General features: G+C 46.6%; 1 protein-coding gene and 1 long non-coding RNA gene across 4 annotated transcripts in view; one reads left to right on the top strand and one right to left on the bottom strand.

Moving 5' to 3' along the window:
• Window positions 1-11110, top strand: part of LOC106723766 — a 14971-nt gene extending 3861 nt beyond the window's left edge. The window contains exons 2-3 of the long non-coding RNA XR_001359482.1: window positions 8713-8718; window positions 11055-11110. This is a non-coding gene — a long non-coding RNA (uncharacterized LOC106723766). The remainder of the gene's footprint in view (window positions 1-8712; window positions 8719-11054) is intronic.
• POU2F1 (POU class 2 homeobox 1) overlaps window positions 1-18943 on the bottom strand; it is a 131200-nt gene that overhangs the window by 45219 nt on the left and 67038 nt on the right. The window lies entirely within an intron of this gene.

The raw sequence follows: 18943 nt of genomic DNA, 5'->3' as shown, positions 1-18943 counted from the left end.
AAGCTCCCAACTGCTCCTTTTTTTCTTTTTTTTTTAATTCTGGGCCAGCTTTAGCTCTGAGGCCTCGGCTGCTGAAAGCTGGTTTCTGGCCTTTGTTTACCTTCTGTATTTGATACAATGTTGCAGTCCGGCTGGCTGAAGCCCGGCTGACTAAAGCAGGTTTCTGGGGTTTTGTTTAGTTTCTATATTGCAACATAGTTGCTTAGAGTTGCAGCTGAGAGGCCGGCAAGTCAGGCGGGGAACGTTGGAGTCCACAGTCACTGGAGCAAGTAAGCCTCCCTGTTCGCTTCAGTGCATGGCTGCTGGCCACCATCTTGGCTGGCAGTTAATTTGCATATCGCCCTGATTAGCCAATGGGAAGGGTAGCAGATGTACGGCTAATTACCATGTTTCTCTTTTATTAGATAGGATTAGCAAGGGCTCTGCGATTATTATAATTTTACAAATGTTAGAATCTGATGTTAGAATAGGACTAACTTGTGGAAAGACATACCACCCTAATAACCAGAAATACATCTAAGGTATCTAAGACATTGTTTTCAAGTTACCATATCCAGCTATTAGTTAGAAAACATCAGAATACTTTACACTGAATAAAATAAAACAGACTGCAGGAACCTGCGAGAACCATACAGACACATGATCGAGTATTGCCCTTCCACTTCCCACCACTGGAGTACCCATCTCCTTGCCCTCATCTCTCTGTGTACATAGAGCACAGCAGTTAGGAGAGTAAAGCAGTATTTCTAAAAGGTGTAATTTCTGCCATTATGTGTCCTAATTCCTAGGAAATGTATCACTTTTCCTTGAGATAATTATAAAAGAAACTAGAGGCCTGGTGCACGAAATTCGTGCACTGGAAGGGGGTGTGTCCCTCAGCCTGGCCTGCGCCCTCTTGCAATCTGGGACCCCTTGGGGATATAGCAGTGCGCCATATAGGAAGAACCAGAACCAGGGAGGAGCCAGAACCAGGGCGGGGCACCGCTTGCGCTCATCCTGGCCCATTGCGCCTGTTGCTGCCGCTCAGTAGTGCTGCCACAGAGTTGGGAGAGGCTCCCACTGCTGCAGCTGTGCTCGCCAGCCGTGAGCCCGGCTTCTGGCTGAGCGGCACTCCCCCTGTGGAAGTGCACTGACCACCAGGGGGCAGCTCCTGCATTGAGCTTCTGCCCCCTGGTGGTCAGTGCACATCATAGCAACTGGTCAACCAGTCATTCTGGTTGTTCTGGTCGTTCCATTGTAACGGTCACTTAGGCTTTTATATATAGATAGATAGATGTGTATATACATTGCACCTCCTTAAAATCTCAGTGATTGTTCTTTTATGTTTTTTTCCCATACATAGGATACTATAGAACTATCTAGATCTATGAAGTTAATGAATACAAGATACCTGCTTGTGTCAAATAATGATGGACTAGTATGAAGTAAAATGTAAAGTGATTGGGGTCACTTTTGGAAGCCACACACTATAGAAGTTTCACTCTCTTAAAGTTGAAACGCTGCTGTTTCTATCTCTATGCACAAAATCATTACTAGGTTTAGATTTTCAGAGAGGCCTGTCTGGTGTGACTCAGTGGTTGAGCATTGATTGACCCATGCACTAAGAGGTCGTTCAATTCCTGGTCAGGGCATATGCCAAGTTGCTGGCTCAATCCCCAGCAGGGAGTGTGCAGGAGGCAGCAGATTAATGTTGATGTTTCTCATCGATGTTTCTCTCCATCTCCCTCTGTCTCTAAAATTAATAAAAACATATTTAACAAATTTTTTAAGAGTGTACAGAATTACAGAAAACATGCTAGGAATAAATCAAGAAGGCTGAAGGAAGGTAAGATTTTGACAAGCAGAGACAAGAACTAGGAATGGACACATCACCAGTTTTGGAAGTCTGCCAGAACCAAGTGCTCCACTCTCATGGGACCACAAGAGATCTGAACACTGGTTCCACTTCCAAGTTCCCACAAAAATGGTAACAAGCCCCTTATAAGTCAGACAGCACTAACTAACACAAGACTGATTGATTTCTGGTATCCCTGGTATAGATCCTCCTACAAGGACCTACGGGTAATACTATTTAGGTGCTCTGGCTCTGCCACTGGGACATGGCATAAAGGTAGGATACCCAAAGCTAGTAAGGTAAAAAGAACATTCCACAATTCCAATAAACAGAGATGTAAGATGCAAAGGCAGATGTTTTTTAATAAGATGATGAGCGACAGAAGAAAGTAGACATGATGTAGAAATCATTCTTATAAAACATAGAGACTTAAACTCAGCTAAAAGGAGAGAGGGAACACAACACACACACACACACACACACACACACACACACACACACACCCTGATCAGTCTTGAGTATGAGGACAATATGGGTAGACAGAGTGTTGGGAGCCAGCACCAAACATGTGCCTGGAAAACTGGGAACATCCAAGTAAAAAACCAGGGGAATGGACAGAGGAGAAGGTGAATTTGCAGAAAGGAAGGTTAACCTCAGAGAGAGAGAACTCAGAAATCCTGACCAAACAGGGAAGAAAAGTGATCCAGAAGGCAGTTTCAGATGATAGGCCGAGCTCACACTTCTGTAAGGCTGTTCCTGGAATGGCATTACAAGGTGAACTGCAGAGATCTTGTGTCCAACCTCTTTGTCTTATTGGTGAAGAAACAGTGTAAGAAATATTCAGTGGATTGCTCAACACGTCGCTAGTGTGTAGAAGAGCCAGGACATGGAATGTGTTCCCTGATTCTGTTAATCACTTACAGAGAAGTGATAGCTAAAATCAGGAGAGTAAAAATGTCTATCAGAGAAGAATGAATATAGAGAAAAGAGGGTTGAAGACAGGAGGGTACCAACATGAGGAGATGAAAAGTCAAAGAGAGCCAGAAAGGGGGCAGCTAAGAAAGTAGAAAGACCTCTCAAGACTAGTGTGCTTCAGAAGCCAGTGAAGAGAGAGCTACGGGACGGGGTAGTTTAATACTGTCCGATGTGCAGCAAAGAGAAGGAAGTGCTAAGAGAGAAATTAATCCAAAGAGAACAGAGGAGAAGCAATAATAAAGTTAAAACCAAAAACCAGTGAAACAGCAACAAAACACATCCAGGGGTGCAAAAAAGGAGGTTTATGGTTGTAATAAAAAATACAGTAATCCTATATAATAAAAGGCTAACATGCAAATTGTCCCCTCGGGAGTTCGATGGACCAGGAGTTCGACCACTCGCTATGACATGTGCTGACCACCAGGGGGCGGCACAGAACGAAGGAAGGCCCCGGCTGGCAGCTGGCAGCTGGGGGAAGGAAGGCTCCGGCTGGCAGCCAGAATGCTCCAATCGGCCCTGATCGCTGGCCAGGCCTAGAGACCCTACCCATGCATGAATTTCGTGCACCAGGCCTCTAGTTAATAAATAATAATACAAGAATAAACTGTGTTTCATGTACACACAACTTAAACCTATTTTTGCCCACCGTGTTATAGAAACACCAACTCGGTTCTTTCGAAAAAATCACATAACTTACAAACTTCTCTTACAATGGAACAAGAAAGTAAGAGGCGGAGCAAGTATTTTAAGGCTAACACAAAGGGCATCACTGAAAAATGCCACAGATACTAACAAGATGAACCAATAAAATCCATGCCAATAACATAAAAACATAGAAACAGATTAACTCTAGAAAAGAGAACATATCAAGACTGACTAAAACACAAATAGAAAATCCATAGAGGCCACATTTTTGAAGAAATTATATTAATAAGTAAAATCCCCCACCCTTCACCCCAAATGAAAAGCCTAGACAATTTTCCTCTGTTTGCTTCCAAAAATCTAAGGCAAAGTAATTCCAATCTGTACAGCTTTTCCAGAGTTGAGGGTAGGGGAACACTTCCTAATTCATTTTATAAGGCCAGGAAAACCTTGATACCAAAATTTGACAAAGACAGTATGAAAAATAAAAAAAAAACACAAGCCAGATTTACTCATAAATATATATATGGAAATAGCCTAAATAACAATAGCAAAAATAATCTAGCAAGATAAAATATTATAACTAAGATGGACTTATTCCAGGAATGTAAGATTGGTTTGGAGTTAAAAAAAAATCAATTAATATGATTTACCATTATCTTAAAGGAAAACCCTCAGATAAAATTCAATACCCACTTGTGATAAAACTTCCAGGCACAGGAATAGAAAGAAACTCCCTTAATTGGATAAGGAGCAACAAGCACTCCCTTTAAGAGAAGGGCACCCACTCCTGGAAAGCTTAGCCAGCAAAGCAAGGCATGAAAACACAGAATTTGGAAAAAAGAAACAAAGCTTTCTTCTCAGATGATTTGATTATGTTTGTATATAAATATACTAAGGAATCTAATGATCTATTATTAGAATAAGAGAGTTTAACAGGTTACAGCACACAAAATTTATTTAAAATCAAACTATAGCAAGTCCTATGAGCAAAAAATTGTAAAATTTTACTTAAAAATAATAAAGAAAACATAAATAAATGCTCATCCTATATAATGAGAGGAATATGCTAATTAGCCGTTACACCCTGAAGCGTAATGACCAAGCGCGTCACAGCCAGATCACGGATCAGCAGGAGGGTGGGCCAGCGAGGTATAAGTGGGCTGCGGAGAGCTACAGGAGGGGGCAGGGCAGTCCCCCCCGAGTGCACAAATTTTTGTGCACCGGGCGTCTAGTCCTATATAATAAGAGAGGATGCTAATCATCCGTTATGTTGTAACATCACGACCAATCTACAAGTGGTAAAGAGCTACAGGATGGTGGGGCAGTGGGCGGAGAGCTACAGGAGGGCAGGGCAGTGGGCGGAGAGCTACAGGAGGGTAGCAGCGACCTACTGGCACATGGATTCGGGCGCAGGGCTTACTAGTCTATATATATAAAAGCCTAAGTGACCAGACAACTAGACAATTGGCCAGTAGCTATAATGCGCACTGACCACCAGGGGGCAGACGCTCAATGCAGGAGCTGCCCCCTAGTGGTCAGTGCGCCCCCACAGCAGGAGCACCGCTCAGCTGACAGATGGGCACCAGATGCTGGACTCACCGCTGGCGAGTACAGCTGCAGCAGCGCAAGCCTGAGCAGTGGCGGCAGGCGCAGCGGGGCCAGGATGAGCCGGAGTGGAGCAGTGCCCAGCCTGGGCTCAGGCTCCTCCCTGGCCGCCTGCCGCTTCACACACTACTTCATGCTGTGCGGGATCGATGCAGACAGCAGGCTGAAGCCCAATGAGCTGGTAGTTAAGGCAGGGCTGCAGCAGCACAGAGGTCCACTGATCCCCGCAGGCCAGGCCGAGAGACCCCACCGGTGCACCAGGCCTCTAGTCCTATATAATAAAAGTCTAGCCCTGGCTGGTTTGACTCAGCAGATGGAGCATCGGCCTGCGGACTCAGGGGTCCCGGGTTCGATTCCAGTCAAGGGCATGTGCCTGGGTTGCAGGCACATCCCCAGTAGGGGGCATGCAAGAGGCAGCTGAATCAATGTTTCTCTCTCATCGATGTTTCTAACTCGCTATTCCTCTCCCTCTCCCTTCCTCTCTGTAAAAAGATCAATAAAATATATTTAAAAAAAAAGTCTAATATGCTAAGTGTCTGGTTGTCCAGTCATCCATTCAACCAATCAAAGAGTAATGTGCTAATGATATGCTAAGGCCACTCAACTGCTCACTATAATGTGCACTGACCACCAGGGGGCAGACACTCTGACCGGTAGGTTAGCTTGCTGCTGGGGTTGATCGGGACTGAGCGAGATGGGCCAGACATGCCCTGGAGTCCTCCCGCGGTCCCTCCCCGGCTGGCCAACCTCCCGTGTCCCTCCCCGGCCTCGATCGTGCACCAGTGGAGTCCCTCAGCCTGGCCTGTGCCCTCTCGAAATCCGGGACCCCTTGGGGGATGTCAAAGAGCTGGTTTCGGCCCGATCCCGCAGGCTAGGCTGAGGGACCCCACTGGTGCACGAATTCGTGCACCGGGCCTCTAGTTTATTATAAGAATCAACAGGGTAAAGATATAAGTTCTTCCCAAACTTATCAATGGATTCAAAGCAATTTCATGTCAAACAAGTTATTTCATCTCAAAGCAATTTCATTTCAACAAGTTATTTTCTTTCTCGTTTTTTCTTCTCTTTCTCAGGGTGAAAGGTGTGTATCAAGACAGGAAGACTGGTCACTGAGCAGTGCCAGTTAGGGCCATGTGGGACTAGTACGGGTAAACAAATGGATCAGATAGAGTCAGACACAGCCACACACATCAGGACACGGAAAACATGGTGAGGAGGCCCTGCAGGTCAGACTCGTGCGAAGCAATGGAAAACAAGGCATTCATTTGGGAGGAAAGTGAAATGAGATCAATTCATATCATATCAGAAAGAAAATAGAAAATTTGAGGAAGATTAAAGGCCAGAAATGAAAACTTAAAGTGATATTATATTTTAGTAATCTCTTTAGGATCTAGCTATATCTTAAAAAAAAAAAGGAAAACAATCATTTTCTAAGTGGCCTCAGACTCTTTTGCTAAAAGCAGGGAAATGAACTTGTTTGTTACAGTGGGTCTCACACTGAGTATCAGAATCACCCACACCACCAAACAGTTATTTCAGAGCAAAGAAGCTGGTTGCAGAGAACTGGGTTTAATGGAAAATATCTGTAAATATTCTGTTTTAATAGAGGATCAAAGATGATTTATTCTGAATGGAGACCTATACCCTGAATATATAGAAGGGCAAGGTGCTTCGGAGGCTACCTTGCTTTCAATGACATTGAGTATCACCTGCTAATTAAACTGGGAACTTGCAGCATGTGACCTCCAACCTCTGTAAGAATCCAGCACACCTGAGACTCTATACTACCTTTGTAATTTTCAATCTACCCCAACAATGACAAATTCGATATATGGCTGTAGGATTATTTAACTCTTTCCTAAATCATTAACTAAAAAAATACATATATATTTTATTGATTTCAGAGAGGAAGGGAGAGGGAGAGAGAGATAGAAACATCAATGATGAGAATCATTGATTGGCTGCCTCCTGCATGCCCCCTACTGGGAAATGAGCCTGAAACCTGGGCATGTGCCCTGATGCCCTGACTGGGAATCGAACCGTGACCTCCTGCTTCATGGGTTGACGCTCAACCACTAAACTATACCAGCCAGGCTCATTAACTTCTTTTTTTTTTTTTTAAATATATTTTATTGATTTTTCACAGAGAGGAAGGGAGAGAGATAGAGAGCCAGAAACATCGATGAGAGAGAAACATCGATCAGCTGCCTCCTGCACATCTCCTACAGGGGATGTGCCCGCAACCCAGGTACATGCCCTTGACCGGAATCGAACCTGGGACCTTTCAGTCCACAGGCCGACGCTCTATCCACTGAGCCAAACCGGTTTCGGCGGCTCATTAACTTCTTAATAGGATTGGCCATCTTTACAATTCAAAAGAAATTTCTCCTTGTGAATGGATGCTTTTACCTTTACAGGAAATAGCTTTTGATAAACCCGTTATTCCCTAGACACAAAACTTATGACTGAAGCATGTATTATTTGCAGTTAGACAATTCTTTTTGCTTATGTGCATTTTCTATTTTTATATAATTATTTGGGTATAAACAACAAAAAGAGAATCAGCATATATAATGTAGGAAAAGGTTCTGCTGTGGGAATAAGCACTACACTCACACGTGTGCGGAGCTCTGGCGTGTGGTGCCACGGCTGTGAAGAGGAGGGCCTCACAGGCCCTGCTCTCAGGAGTCCTCCGACCTGGACCTGGCCATTCATGCATTAAGGAAATACTCACTGAGCGTCTACTATGTGGCAGGCTCTGTTCTACATGCAAGAGACATGACAGAGAAGAGGAGGCAGAAACCACGTCTTCACAGAGCTTACATCCTAGTGAGGGGAAATAGCCAACAAACGGAAAACACTGAACATTAGATGGAAGAAATGTATGGACAATGAGGAAAGGGGACAGGGAGTCTGGTGGGGTACGCAAGCAATGGCTGGTTACGGTCTTATAAAGATACACACAACATGGAAAGTGGGACAACAGACCCATGTAGGGCATGACCACAACACAGAAAGGGGACGTTATGGGGAAGAGAAGGCAATGCCAGGGGAAACTTCCTGAAGGTGACCTCTCACTTGAATCTAACGAGGATGAAATGGAATTAACTAGAGATGGGGGGAGGGAGGGTCAAGCATCTGTACCAGATTCCAAACTAACTACCTGTCATATCAGGTCCTAGGGTTACAAAGATAAACAAGTCATGTTCCCATACCACAAGCTACTCAGTTATGTGTGAACGACAGACAAGAAATAAATCACTATAACATGGATTTATTAAGTCTATAAAAAATTCATCTAGGAAAGACAGAGGAGGTGGAACAGACAAGAACAAGGAAGGCACCATCACCAACCTCAAGCACAGCAAGGCCGGATTCATGTCCTAGGAGGAAGGTGGGCAGTGTTTTGAGAGTGCCCACAGGGCCAGGAGGGGGGAGACAGAGTACAAAGGTGGCAGGGGTTGCAGAGGGAGGCCTGAGCCACTCAGGCGAGGGAAATGGAAGCCTAACGGTTCAGATGGACACGCTCTTACCACCCACTGCTCATCTCACTACAAGGCATTCCGATCACGATCACGACCGGGGGCAGCACCACAGCACTGATGGAGAAGAGGGAGGGTCCGTTCTGATCTTACTTCCTGAGGGAAAATGAGGACAGGGTTGCTACTTTAAAGGTAGATATTATTCAACCCATTAGGATGCCACCAGAAAACAAGGGAAATAACAAGTGCTGAAAGGGCATGGAGAAACTGGAACCCTCGTGCACGGGTTTGTAAACAAAAAATGGTTCCGCTGCTGTGAAAAGGAGTTTGGTGGCTCTTCAAAGTTATTACAAGACCCATCAATCCCATTGCTAGGAAGACACTCCAAAGAGCTGAAAACAGGTACTCAAATCCTTGGCTATGAATATTCATAGCAGCTCTATTCATAGTCACAATAATCCAAAAGTGGAAACAACCCAAATGTCCACTGACAGATGACTGGGTAAATAAATTGTGGTATATACATACTATGGAATAGTATTCAGCCATAGAAAGTAATATAAAGTACTGACACATGCTACAACATGGACAAACCCAAAACATGGTACTAAAGTGAAGGAAGCCAGGCACAAAATGTCACATATGTATGGCTCCACTGATCTGAAATATCTAGCACAGGTAAATCCATGGGAACAACACAGATGGTGGTTGCCAGGGGCTGGGAAGGGAACATGGACAGCAACTGACTACTGGCTACAAGGTTTCCTTTGGGGTGATGAAAAATTTTAGAACTATAGAAAACATTTCACAACACCATGAATGTACCAAATGAAATGTTTACTTTAAATGGTTAATTTTATGTTATGTGCATTAAAAAAAAAATACAAGGAACCTGCAGGCCCAGGACGAATCTGCCAGCATAACTTTCCTGCCCGCAGCAGCCAGCCCTGCCAGTCTCTCTGGCCACTTACCCCCTGCTATTAGCCAAGTCACACGCGATGACCCCTGGGGGAACCATGTGTGAAAATAAAAATCACACTTCCTGAATGAGAGCCCTAGAGAGTCTCGAACATGTTGTTTGTGAAAGGTAATTTTCATCATTCAGAAGGTATATTTTGAATAATACTTTACTACATTTTCGTCAGTAATAGAAATCATATACTCCTACTTCAATTAAACCTATGTAATAAAGAAAAGTACATACACTATTTTTTTTTTTTTACAGATTTCTATTTGTCAGTAAATTTAAGTCAGTCAAAGTAAAATTTACCAATATGCCGGGGTTCTTGTTCCAGCATTAAGAAGGGTTGAGGAAATCTGGAGAAGGGGCTGTGTGTAGATTAAATAGTCCAGAGACAAAATATAATTTTGAAAGGCATTTGGGGGTCAGAGGAACCTAGTTTAAAGGAAACTAAGATCTCCTCATCTCAGGACCCCATGTTTTTTATTAACACAAATTGTCCTGAGGCGAGGCAGAGACATACACTTCAAAGGGTCAGGGTTTCCTATACAGAGTCCACTGTCAGATTGGGGAGAATTAGCCTACGGCTGTTCAGGTGTTTGGCCAGTAGGAGGCAATAACATGTAGATTAAGATGCCCCGAGCTGTCTGGCAGCAAACAAACAATTTAATGTATCCTATTCAGGTTTGGGGAAATGCCATCAGCCATTCCCAGATTCAGCCCTGCTGTCATGCTGGAATTGGCTTCCGGCACCAATAGACTAAATTTCAGATGCTGTAAAGGAAATAATGACAATATCCCTGTGCCTGTCACTATGTCACCTTGATAAGCAAGCACAAATTCTACATGAAGTTCACAAAAAGTCAAGCAACCATGGAGCATAACTAACATAAATAACAGCTAAAAATATGTTTAAGGAAAACTTGGCCTCTGTTCATTTTGTGTGTGTGTGCGTATGTATGCACATGTGCGGTAAGCGAGTCATCATAAAATAGAAGTCTAGGATAATGGAGATCCAGAAGGAGAATCACTTTAAAAGTTCCACGTTCCTACAAAAGCAGGAAGTGTAACCAAAGTGATGCTATGGATTGTCTGCAAGATGGATGACTATTACTATCTGCTAACACTTTCCACCGCTGTTCTACTGCACACTCCTCAGTAATGGGATGCTTCTAATGTTGGTGTAAGCTCCCTGTGGGCAACTGCCCCATCAGTGAGCCTGACATGTCCTATGAGCGGTTAATGCTTGCTGAATTATTTAAGTCTAGCTGGATGTGAGGTACTATTAAAACAGATTTTTATTAACTTTACTAGAAGCCCAGTGCACAAAATTTGTGCACGGGTAGGGTCCCTAGGCCTGGCCGGCAATCAGGGCCAATTGGGGCCTTCTGGCTGCTGGCCAGGGCCTCCCTTCCCCAGCTGCCGGCTGGGGCCTTCCTTCATTCCGTGCCACCCCCTGGTGGTCAGCTCACATCATAGCAAGCAACAGAACTCTTGGTCTCCCGGTCGAACTCCCGTGGGGACACTTTGCATATTAGCCTTTTATAGAGAGATTCTCAACTGTAGAAAAAATGAATATTGTGACCAAGTCTTTTTCAAATCACTTAAACATGCCCCATAAAGGGAGTATTTCGAGGACCAAGAAAAGCACAGAAAGTCCTTATTCTAAAATTTCTAACATCTTAAGAACATTTTCGTTGGTAAAAATTTTTTTACCAAACATTTACTCTGCTGGGTCGTTCTTCTGCCCCCTCTCAACTAGTCAAATGCTCCTTCCTCATGTTTACCTTTAGGATATGAGCCAGTTAAATGGTGGCTGTTTCCTGCCTTCTTCAGAAACACAAACAAGTTCCTGAAAAGCTGCAATAAAACTCCTAATCCTCTGATTTTCCCTGGTGTCAGGGTTCCTAGCTTGCACTATGACCCTTTGCTACCAATCCTGCTTGTACTGTTTATTGGTTGGATGAACTCTCTACTCCCAGATGTCCCAACTGCATTTCCTGATTTCATTTTCCTAACACTACAGGGTCACCCCTAATTGCCTTTGTCCCTAACCCTGCTTAGAGTACATTCTTCTACCTGGAAGCTGACTTATCTGTATCCATTATCTCTATCTTTAGCCTCTTCACTCTCCCATTCCTCTGCCTTCCACCTACCAGTGCTCTGAAATGCAACACCCCTTTCTCCTTGGGAACTGATTCCTGAATCATCAGTCCTTTCTTTACCACTCCTCTCCCACTCTCACCTTCCCTTTATTTAATACTAGGGACCCAGTGCACAAATTCATGCACCTTGAAAGGAACTGTGAGCCGCAAGGCTGAGATGGGCACAGGGGCGGGTCTTGACCCATCCTCCGTGCCCCCGCCTGGCCTCTCCCGCCGCGGCCCCTGGTCCCGTCTGGCAGCAGATCTGCTCCCACCACTGCCACTCCCATGTGCTGACAGCGCTGGCCCCGCTTGCACCTGCTGACAGCGTGGAGCAATTGGGACTGGCGCCAGCAGAGGGTGCGAGCGGCGGCTGCTGGCCCCAATTGCCCCTCAGGAGCAGGGGGAGGTGGAGAACCCCTGAAGGACAATTGGGGCTGGCAACTGCCACTCAGACCTGCTGACGGCACCAAGCGATCGGGGCCGGTGTTGGGTGCCAGGCACCGGCAGCAGGTGCGAGCGGTGGCTCCAGCGCCAGCAGTGGGTGCGAGCAGGGCTGATGCCGGCAGCAGGTGTGAGCACCAGGTGGGACCGCGGCACGTGGGAGCAAAGAATTTTCAGTAACCATCAGAGGCTCACCCCGATGACAGTGACTGGCACCCCGCCTTGGTCTGGCGTCCCCACTCACCTGCTCCACCATCCCACCACGGCCGACACCCACCATGATCCACGCGCGTCCCCTGGTGGTCAGGGCACATCACAGCGATTGGTTGTTCGGTTGTTCCGCCGTTCGGTCTATTTGCATATTAGCCTTTTATTATATAGGATTTTATCCTCCACTTCCTAATGCTAATACTAATAAGTGCTATGACTAAGCATTGACTGAGCACCTACTCGCTTACATGAACACGTCAATTCTATGCAATGGATCATTATTATTTATTTCTCTCTTACAACTATGAAAACTGTGGCACAGGAAGAAATAATCTGCCCAAAGTACACAGCTGCCAAGTGAAAGAACCAGGCTCAGAACTTAAGTGGTTTGGTGTGTGAAAAATTCTAGAACTATATAAAACATAGTTCTCAGCCACTATGCTATGCAGCCTCCCTTATAAGAGTCACCTGAGTTTGTCATGCCCCTCCCTCCACCACTTACTTCTCTATCCACAGCAATTTCTTTCCCTACCACTTACCTAACCCTTTCAAAGGTCCCCATAACTACTAACTCTAAACCCCACCAGTCACATTTTAAGCTTCTGTGCCCTGACTTCTCTGCAGACCTGAATACCCTGAATACTAAGGCCATGAACTCACTGCTGGCTTCACCCTGATCTCTGTGGTACCCTTTCTTGGTCTACCTCAGCACTGTCCAATGGAAATTTCTGTGATGATGGAATGTTTTATGGAGGTGCTAACCAATATGGAAGCCACTAACCACAGGTGGCTACTGAGCATTAGCAGTTTGGTGGGTGTGACTGAATTTTGTGGCCTCCTACTGGTCATTGCAGGCACTGCAGGGCTCCTGTGCTGGGCCCTGCAACCTTGCAGAAGAGCTCTGTCCTTGGTGCTTACTCTGCTCTTCCCAGCAGCCTACCTCCACAGAAGACCACCACAACCTCCGACACAGCCCAGACGTCTTTCCTCGGGAACACCTCTACCTCCAATTGATCATTTCTTCACCTGCAAGCACCACTTCCTTGGCGAATCTCCTCCCACTCAGGCAATCCCTACTCAGAGAACAGACTGCAGGCGCTACCTCCTGCCTGGTCCAGAGGAAAAGGCAGGGATTCATTTTACATCACTCCCTTTCCTCTTTCTTTCCTCCCCCTCCCCCTCAGTCACCCCTCCATGCTCTTTAAACATGTCCTCTAGCTTCCACTGCCACGGTTCTAAGCCAGGATCTATACAGTGGACCTGAGAGATTAATGAAGTCCAGTATTTGTATGTCAAGCAAGAGGTAAAGTATAACATGGTTGGAAAATTCTTTTATACTTTTCAGAAAAATATCACAGAAAAAGCTGCCAAAGCTGCCATCTTAAGTGGGGGGGGGGGGGGGGGGAGTACAGACAATCTCACTCTGTGTGTAAGGTGGCCTTTAAAAATGAAGTGGGTACTATCTTAAAAATTCTAAATGTGTGCTTGGGTTATCTCTTGGTGAAAGGATCAAATGCTCACTCATTCATTTATCAAAAGTATATCAATGCAAATGCCACCCAGTATTCTCATATATTTAATAATTATAGCTTCTGCCCCCGAACACCTAAAAAAAATCCCACATACACCAATGGGCAGGCAGGCAGTGCTGAGAATCTCGGAGAGGCCACACCCCGTGCTGACATCTGCCAGCCCACCAGGAACAGAGTAACCTGTGGTCCCCTATGCTCCCAGGGCTCTCCCCACAAGTGCTCCATGAGCTCTGGAACCACCCACTGTTTAACTTCACTCAGAGGAACTCCAAGAAAACTCTGTGTTGGTATTTCACCCCTCAGGCTTATCAGAGCACTTTGGCCAGCACAGAATGTAGTCCACACAGTAGTATGCAATAAACGTAGAAATCAGGATCATAATAAAAGCAAGAGAACATTAGAAATAGTCCTTGGATAGACACAAGTTCGGAGGGAAAACAGTCCTTCTGAGCCTGAAATCTCCACTGCTCCACTGCTGTGATGAGAGCTTCAGTGAAGTTCCTCAGCGAATTTCTGAGGCATCTCCTGAAAACGTAGCGATTCTATCTGGAAATGTCCTACAAGGAGGGCTGGGTGGAGACCTCAGGTCCTTGGTTCCCAGGAAGAAAAGCAGGAGTGCTCACAGGCGCCCTGGGCTTTCATGATCCTTCTCTCACCTGGAGAAAATGATGTCTGACACCAGCACTAATAAATTCCACAGACAGCACATCACTGGCTGCTAGGAACTTCTGGCAATAATAATTTTGGAATGTATGACATAAATATATATTAGGTTGACTTAATAAATTTCTTTGGTCATTTCAGTTGCCAGAAGGATCCTAATGTTATCCTGGGGGAAAACCATCTGAATGAAAAGTGCCCAGGGATGGGATAGGAGAGCCTCACTCTATCCATCATGATTCAGGTGAACAAAGGCTTACATTTCATTCACCACAAAGTTAATGAATCAAAAGGTGAGTCAGTTATTTTAAAACTAGAGGCCTGGTGCACGAAATTCATGCACTCAGGGGGTTCCCTCAGTCTGGCCTGCGCCCTCTTGCAGTCTGGGAGCCCTTGGGGGATGTCTGACTGATGGCATTTGGCCCCCTACTGGGGATGTGCCCGCAACCAAGGTGCATGCCCTTGACCGGAATGGAACCTGGGACCCTTGAGTCTGCAGGCTGATGCTCTATCCACTGAGCCAAACCGGTTAGGGCTAAATCTGCAGTTTTAGAGAGAACCTGCTACTTACAGCAGTGCAGGGCTGAAATGCGGGGTTAACCACAGGTGGTTTTAAGAGATTTATTAATCCAAAATATCTAGGCATTTTAATATATTTAATACTAGAGGCCCGGTGCACAAAAATTTGTGCACTGGGGAGGGGGGGGCGGGCGCGTCCCTCAGCCCAGCCTGTGCCCTCTCGCAGTCTGGGACCCCTCGGGGGATGACCACTTGCTGGCTTAGGCCTGCTCCCCGGGGGATTGGGCCTAAGATGGCAATCAGACATCCCTCTGGCAGTCCGGCAGCCCTCAGGGGATGTCCACTTGCCAGCGGGGAGCAGACCTAAACTGCAGTCAGACATCCTTAGCGCTGCTGAGGAGGCAGGAGAGGCTCCCACCACCACCGCTGTACTGGCAGCCATCAACCTGGCTTGTGGCTGAGCAGAGCTTCCCATGTGAGAGCGTCCTGACCACCAGAGGGCAGCTCCTGCATTGAGCGCCTGCCCCCTGGTGGTCAGTGTGTGTCATAGTGACCAGTCATTCCCAGTCTTTCTGCTGTTAGGGTCAGTTTGCATATTACCCTTTTACTATATAGGATAGAGGCCTGGGGCATGGGTGGGGACCGGCTAGTTTGCCCTGAAGGGTGTCCCGGATCAGGGTGGGGGTCCCGCTTGGGTACCTGGCCAGCCTGGATGAGGGGCTGATGGCTGTTTGCATCTGGTCGCACCCCCTTCAGGGTGGGGGTCCCCACTGGGGTGCCTGGCCAGTCTGGGTGAGGGGCTGAGGGCCGTTTTCAGGCTGGTGGACGACTGAAGCCCCCAACGTCTCCTTTTTTTCTTTCTTTTTTTTTATTCTGGGATTTATTTACCTTCTATGGCTGTCACTGGAGCTGAGAGCCGGCTCCCGCTCTGAGGCCCGGCTCCAGCTTGAGGCTTACGCTGCTGAAAGCCGGTATCTGGGGTTTGTTTGGCTTCTATAATTGAAACATTTGCTTTCGGAGCTGTTGCTTTCGGAGCTCAGAGCCGGGCTGCAGCAGGCGGGGAACCTTGGCTTCCTCCATCACTGGAGCAAGCAAGCCTCCTGTTTGCTTCAGCTGCGTCGCTGCCGGCCGCCATCTTGGTTGGCAGTTAATTTGCTTATCGCCCTGATTAGCCAATGGGAAGCGTATCGGAGGTACGGTTAATTACCCTATTTGTCTTTTATTAGATAGGATAAGTTTTAATATTTCAAAACAATTAAATATCAAGAAAAGTAACATTTTATATTTAAAATGTAATGTCATTTTTACCTTCATTAATAATAATAATCCTATGTAATAAAAGGCCAACATGCAAATTGACCAAATGGTAGAATGACTGGTCACTATGATGCACACTGACCACTAGGGGGCAGACGCTCAACACAGAAGCTGCCCCCTGATGGCCAGTGCACTTCCAATGGGGGAGCGCCACTAAGCCAAAGCTGGCTCACAGCTGGCGAGGGCAGCGGTAGTGGCGGGAGCCTTTCCTGCCTCCGCAGCAGCACTAAGGATGTCCTACTGCCTGCTTAGGCCTGCAGGCAGTCAGACATCCCCAGAGGGCTCCTGGACTGTGAGAGGGCGCAGGCCGGGCTGAGGGATTCTCCCCCCACCCCACCCCCCGCCAGTGCATGAATTTCATGCATCGGGCCTCTAGTAATAATAATAAGCCAATGGTAAGTTTTCAAAAATAATACTAGTAAGTCGATGGTAGTGTAATGGCCACCCTGAGGAGGACTGGGATGGTCTCATTCTGAGGGTGAGTGAATGATACCGGGGAGGATGTCACAGGACCTCGTGGGAAACCTGGAGGACCTGGAGACCATCAGGGTGGGTTTCTTCCTCCCACCTGAGCTTTCACTGACTTATTTCTTCATGCTGAACATACATTACCCACCACTGAGTTAAAATCGCATCCAGCTGCCAAGGGTCGGTTTGCCCTCCACTACCCTCCAGAGCCTTCCCTAAACCTCCCAGCTAGAAACCACTTCTCCCTGCACTGAACTCATGCATACTTCTTAGGAATCTTCTAGTACATTTTCATAAACATGTTTTCCATAAGATAAATTTCTTATGGGGGAGTGACTCTGCCACACATTTCATGTGAAAACAGAGAGAGGGATTCATGAGCCAGTTTCAGTAGGTGCTCCAACTAGAATTTGCAGTTTTATTTTATTGCAGAGAAACCATAAGCAGATGCAATCCTGCCTTTATTTCCTGGCTGGCTTTGTGCCTCAATTTCCGATTTCTTGTAACAATAATAATACCTAGCTTGCAGGGCTGGCATTAACTCAAACTGGTCCTAGCTGGTCTGGCTCAGTGGATAGAGCCTCGGCCTGCGGACTAAAGGGCCCCGGGTTCGATTCTGGTCAAGGGCACGTACCTCAGTTGCAGGCTCGATCCCTGGCCCTGGTGTGGAACATGTGGGAGACAACCAATTGATGTCTCTCTCTTACACTGATGTTTCTCTATGTCTCTCTCCCTCCCTTCCACTCTCTCAAAAAAACAATGGAAAAATATCCTTGGATGAGGATTAACAAAACAAAAAGAATTCAAACTGCAGTCAGATAATGCACACAGTGCCCCGGAGCAGGAGTCCTATTCCTGTTAAAGGTGTTCAGGGCACAGTAGGTCCTGACATGGCTGTTACCGTGCTGGGGTCCCCCCGGATCTGGCGCAGTGCAGGGCGCAGTGCCTGCCTCCAGTGCTCTTGTCATTCTGCAAGTTTCTCTTCCCTTGGAACATGCCTCCTCTGCGCAGATGTTCTGCAGGCACTGTGCCCTGCTCTCTTCCCGAGTATCTGAATGGGACCCACTGCCCTGTTTCTCTGTAACCAAGCCCCACACCTAGGCTGGGTGCCAACCCACCTGCACTGCTAGATACCAGTGCTACAAGATAATGAAAGATGGGGCCCAACTGGGACAGATAAATGACAGAGAGGAGGCCACTGCCAACAGTTCAGACAGTCGAATGCGGCCCTTCTGCTCTCAGGAGTGCACAGCAGTCTGCACAGCTGGCCTCAGGGAGTCACTGGAGAGATATGCTAACACATCAGGGAGCCCACTGAGCCCAGGGAGCTCAGTGTCACCTGGAGGGGCAGGTATACTTCAGAGACTGGAAGATTAACAAGGACCCTCAGGTTCAGGACAGTTTAAAATGAAAGCTGTGTAGGGAGGACGCTGCCATATTGGTTCAACTCATCAGCTTCAAGTGAAAAGGCTGTGTAGTCAGTGGGGGTGGGAAACAGTTCCCAAGAGTGACTCTCATTCTTACTGTCTCCCAGAGTGAGGCACTTTTATTTTATTATTTTTTAATATTTTTATTTACTTCAGAGAGGAAGTGAGAGGGAGAGAGAGATAGAAAGATCAATTATGAGAAAGAATTATGAGAAAGAATCATTGACCGGCTGCCTCCTGCATGCCCCCAGTGGGGATCAAGCCTGCAACCTGGGCATGTGCCCTTGACCAGAATCAAACCCAGAACCCTTTAGTCCACAGGCCGACGCTCTATCCACTGAGCCAAACCGGCTAGGGCAGTGAGGTACTTTTAAACAGCGGGTCACAGAGGCAAGTCCTTGCTAGTGAAAAATCTGGCTCACTCAGAAACTGGCACTTTCTGTGCTTCCCAGCCCGTAATTCCCTATGTGGTTGAGGACTGTAATTTGTGCCTTGACCAAAAACTGGGGCAATCCCCTGTACTATCACCAGCAGATAGACACAGTCAGATGTCTTCTGAGCCACGCAGAGTTAAATGTGGGCTGTGGAAACCATCTGCCCTGGATGGATAGCTTTCCTCTCTGGGGCCTCAGTATTCTCATTTATAAAGTCACTAGAGGCCCAGTGCACGAATTCGTGCACGGGTGGGGTCCGGCCGGCCGGCCCGATCAGGGCCAATCG

Source organism: Myotis brandtii, unplaced genomic scaffold (genome assembly GCF_000412655.1).
Source record: "Myotis brandtii unplaced genomic scaffold, ASM41265v1 scaffold64, whole genome shotgun sequence".
Classification (NCBI taxonomy): Eukaryota; Metazoa; Chordata; class Mammalia; order Chiroptera; family Vespertilionidae; genus Myotis; species Myotis brandtii.
This window is presented reverse-complemented; position numbering and strand designations above follow the sequence as displayed.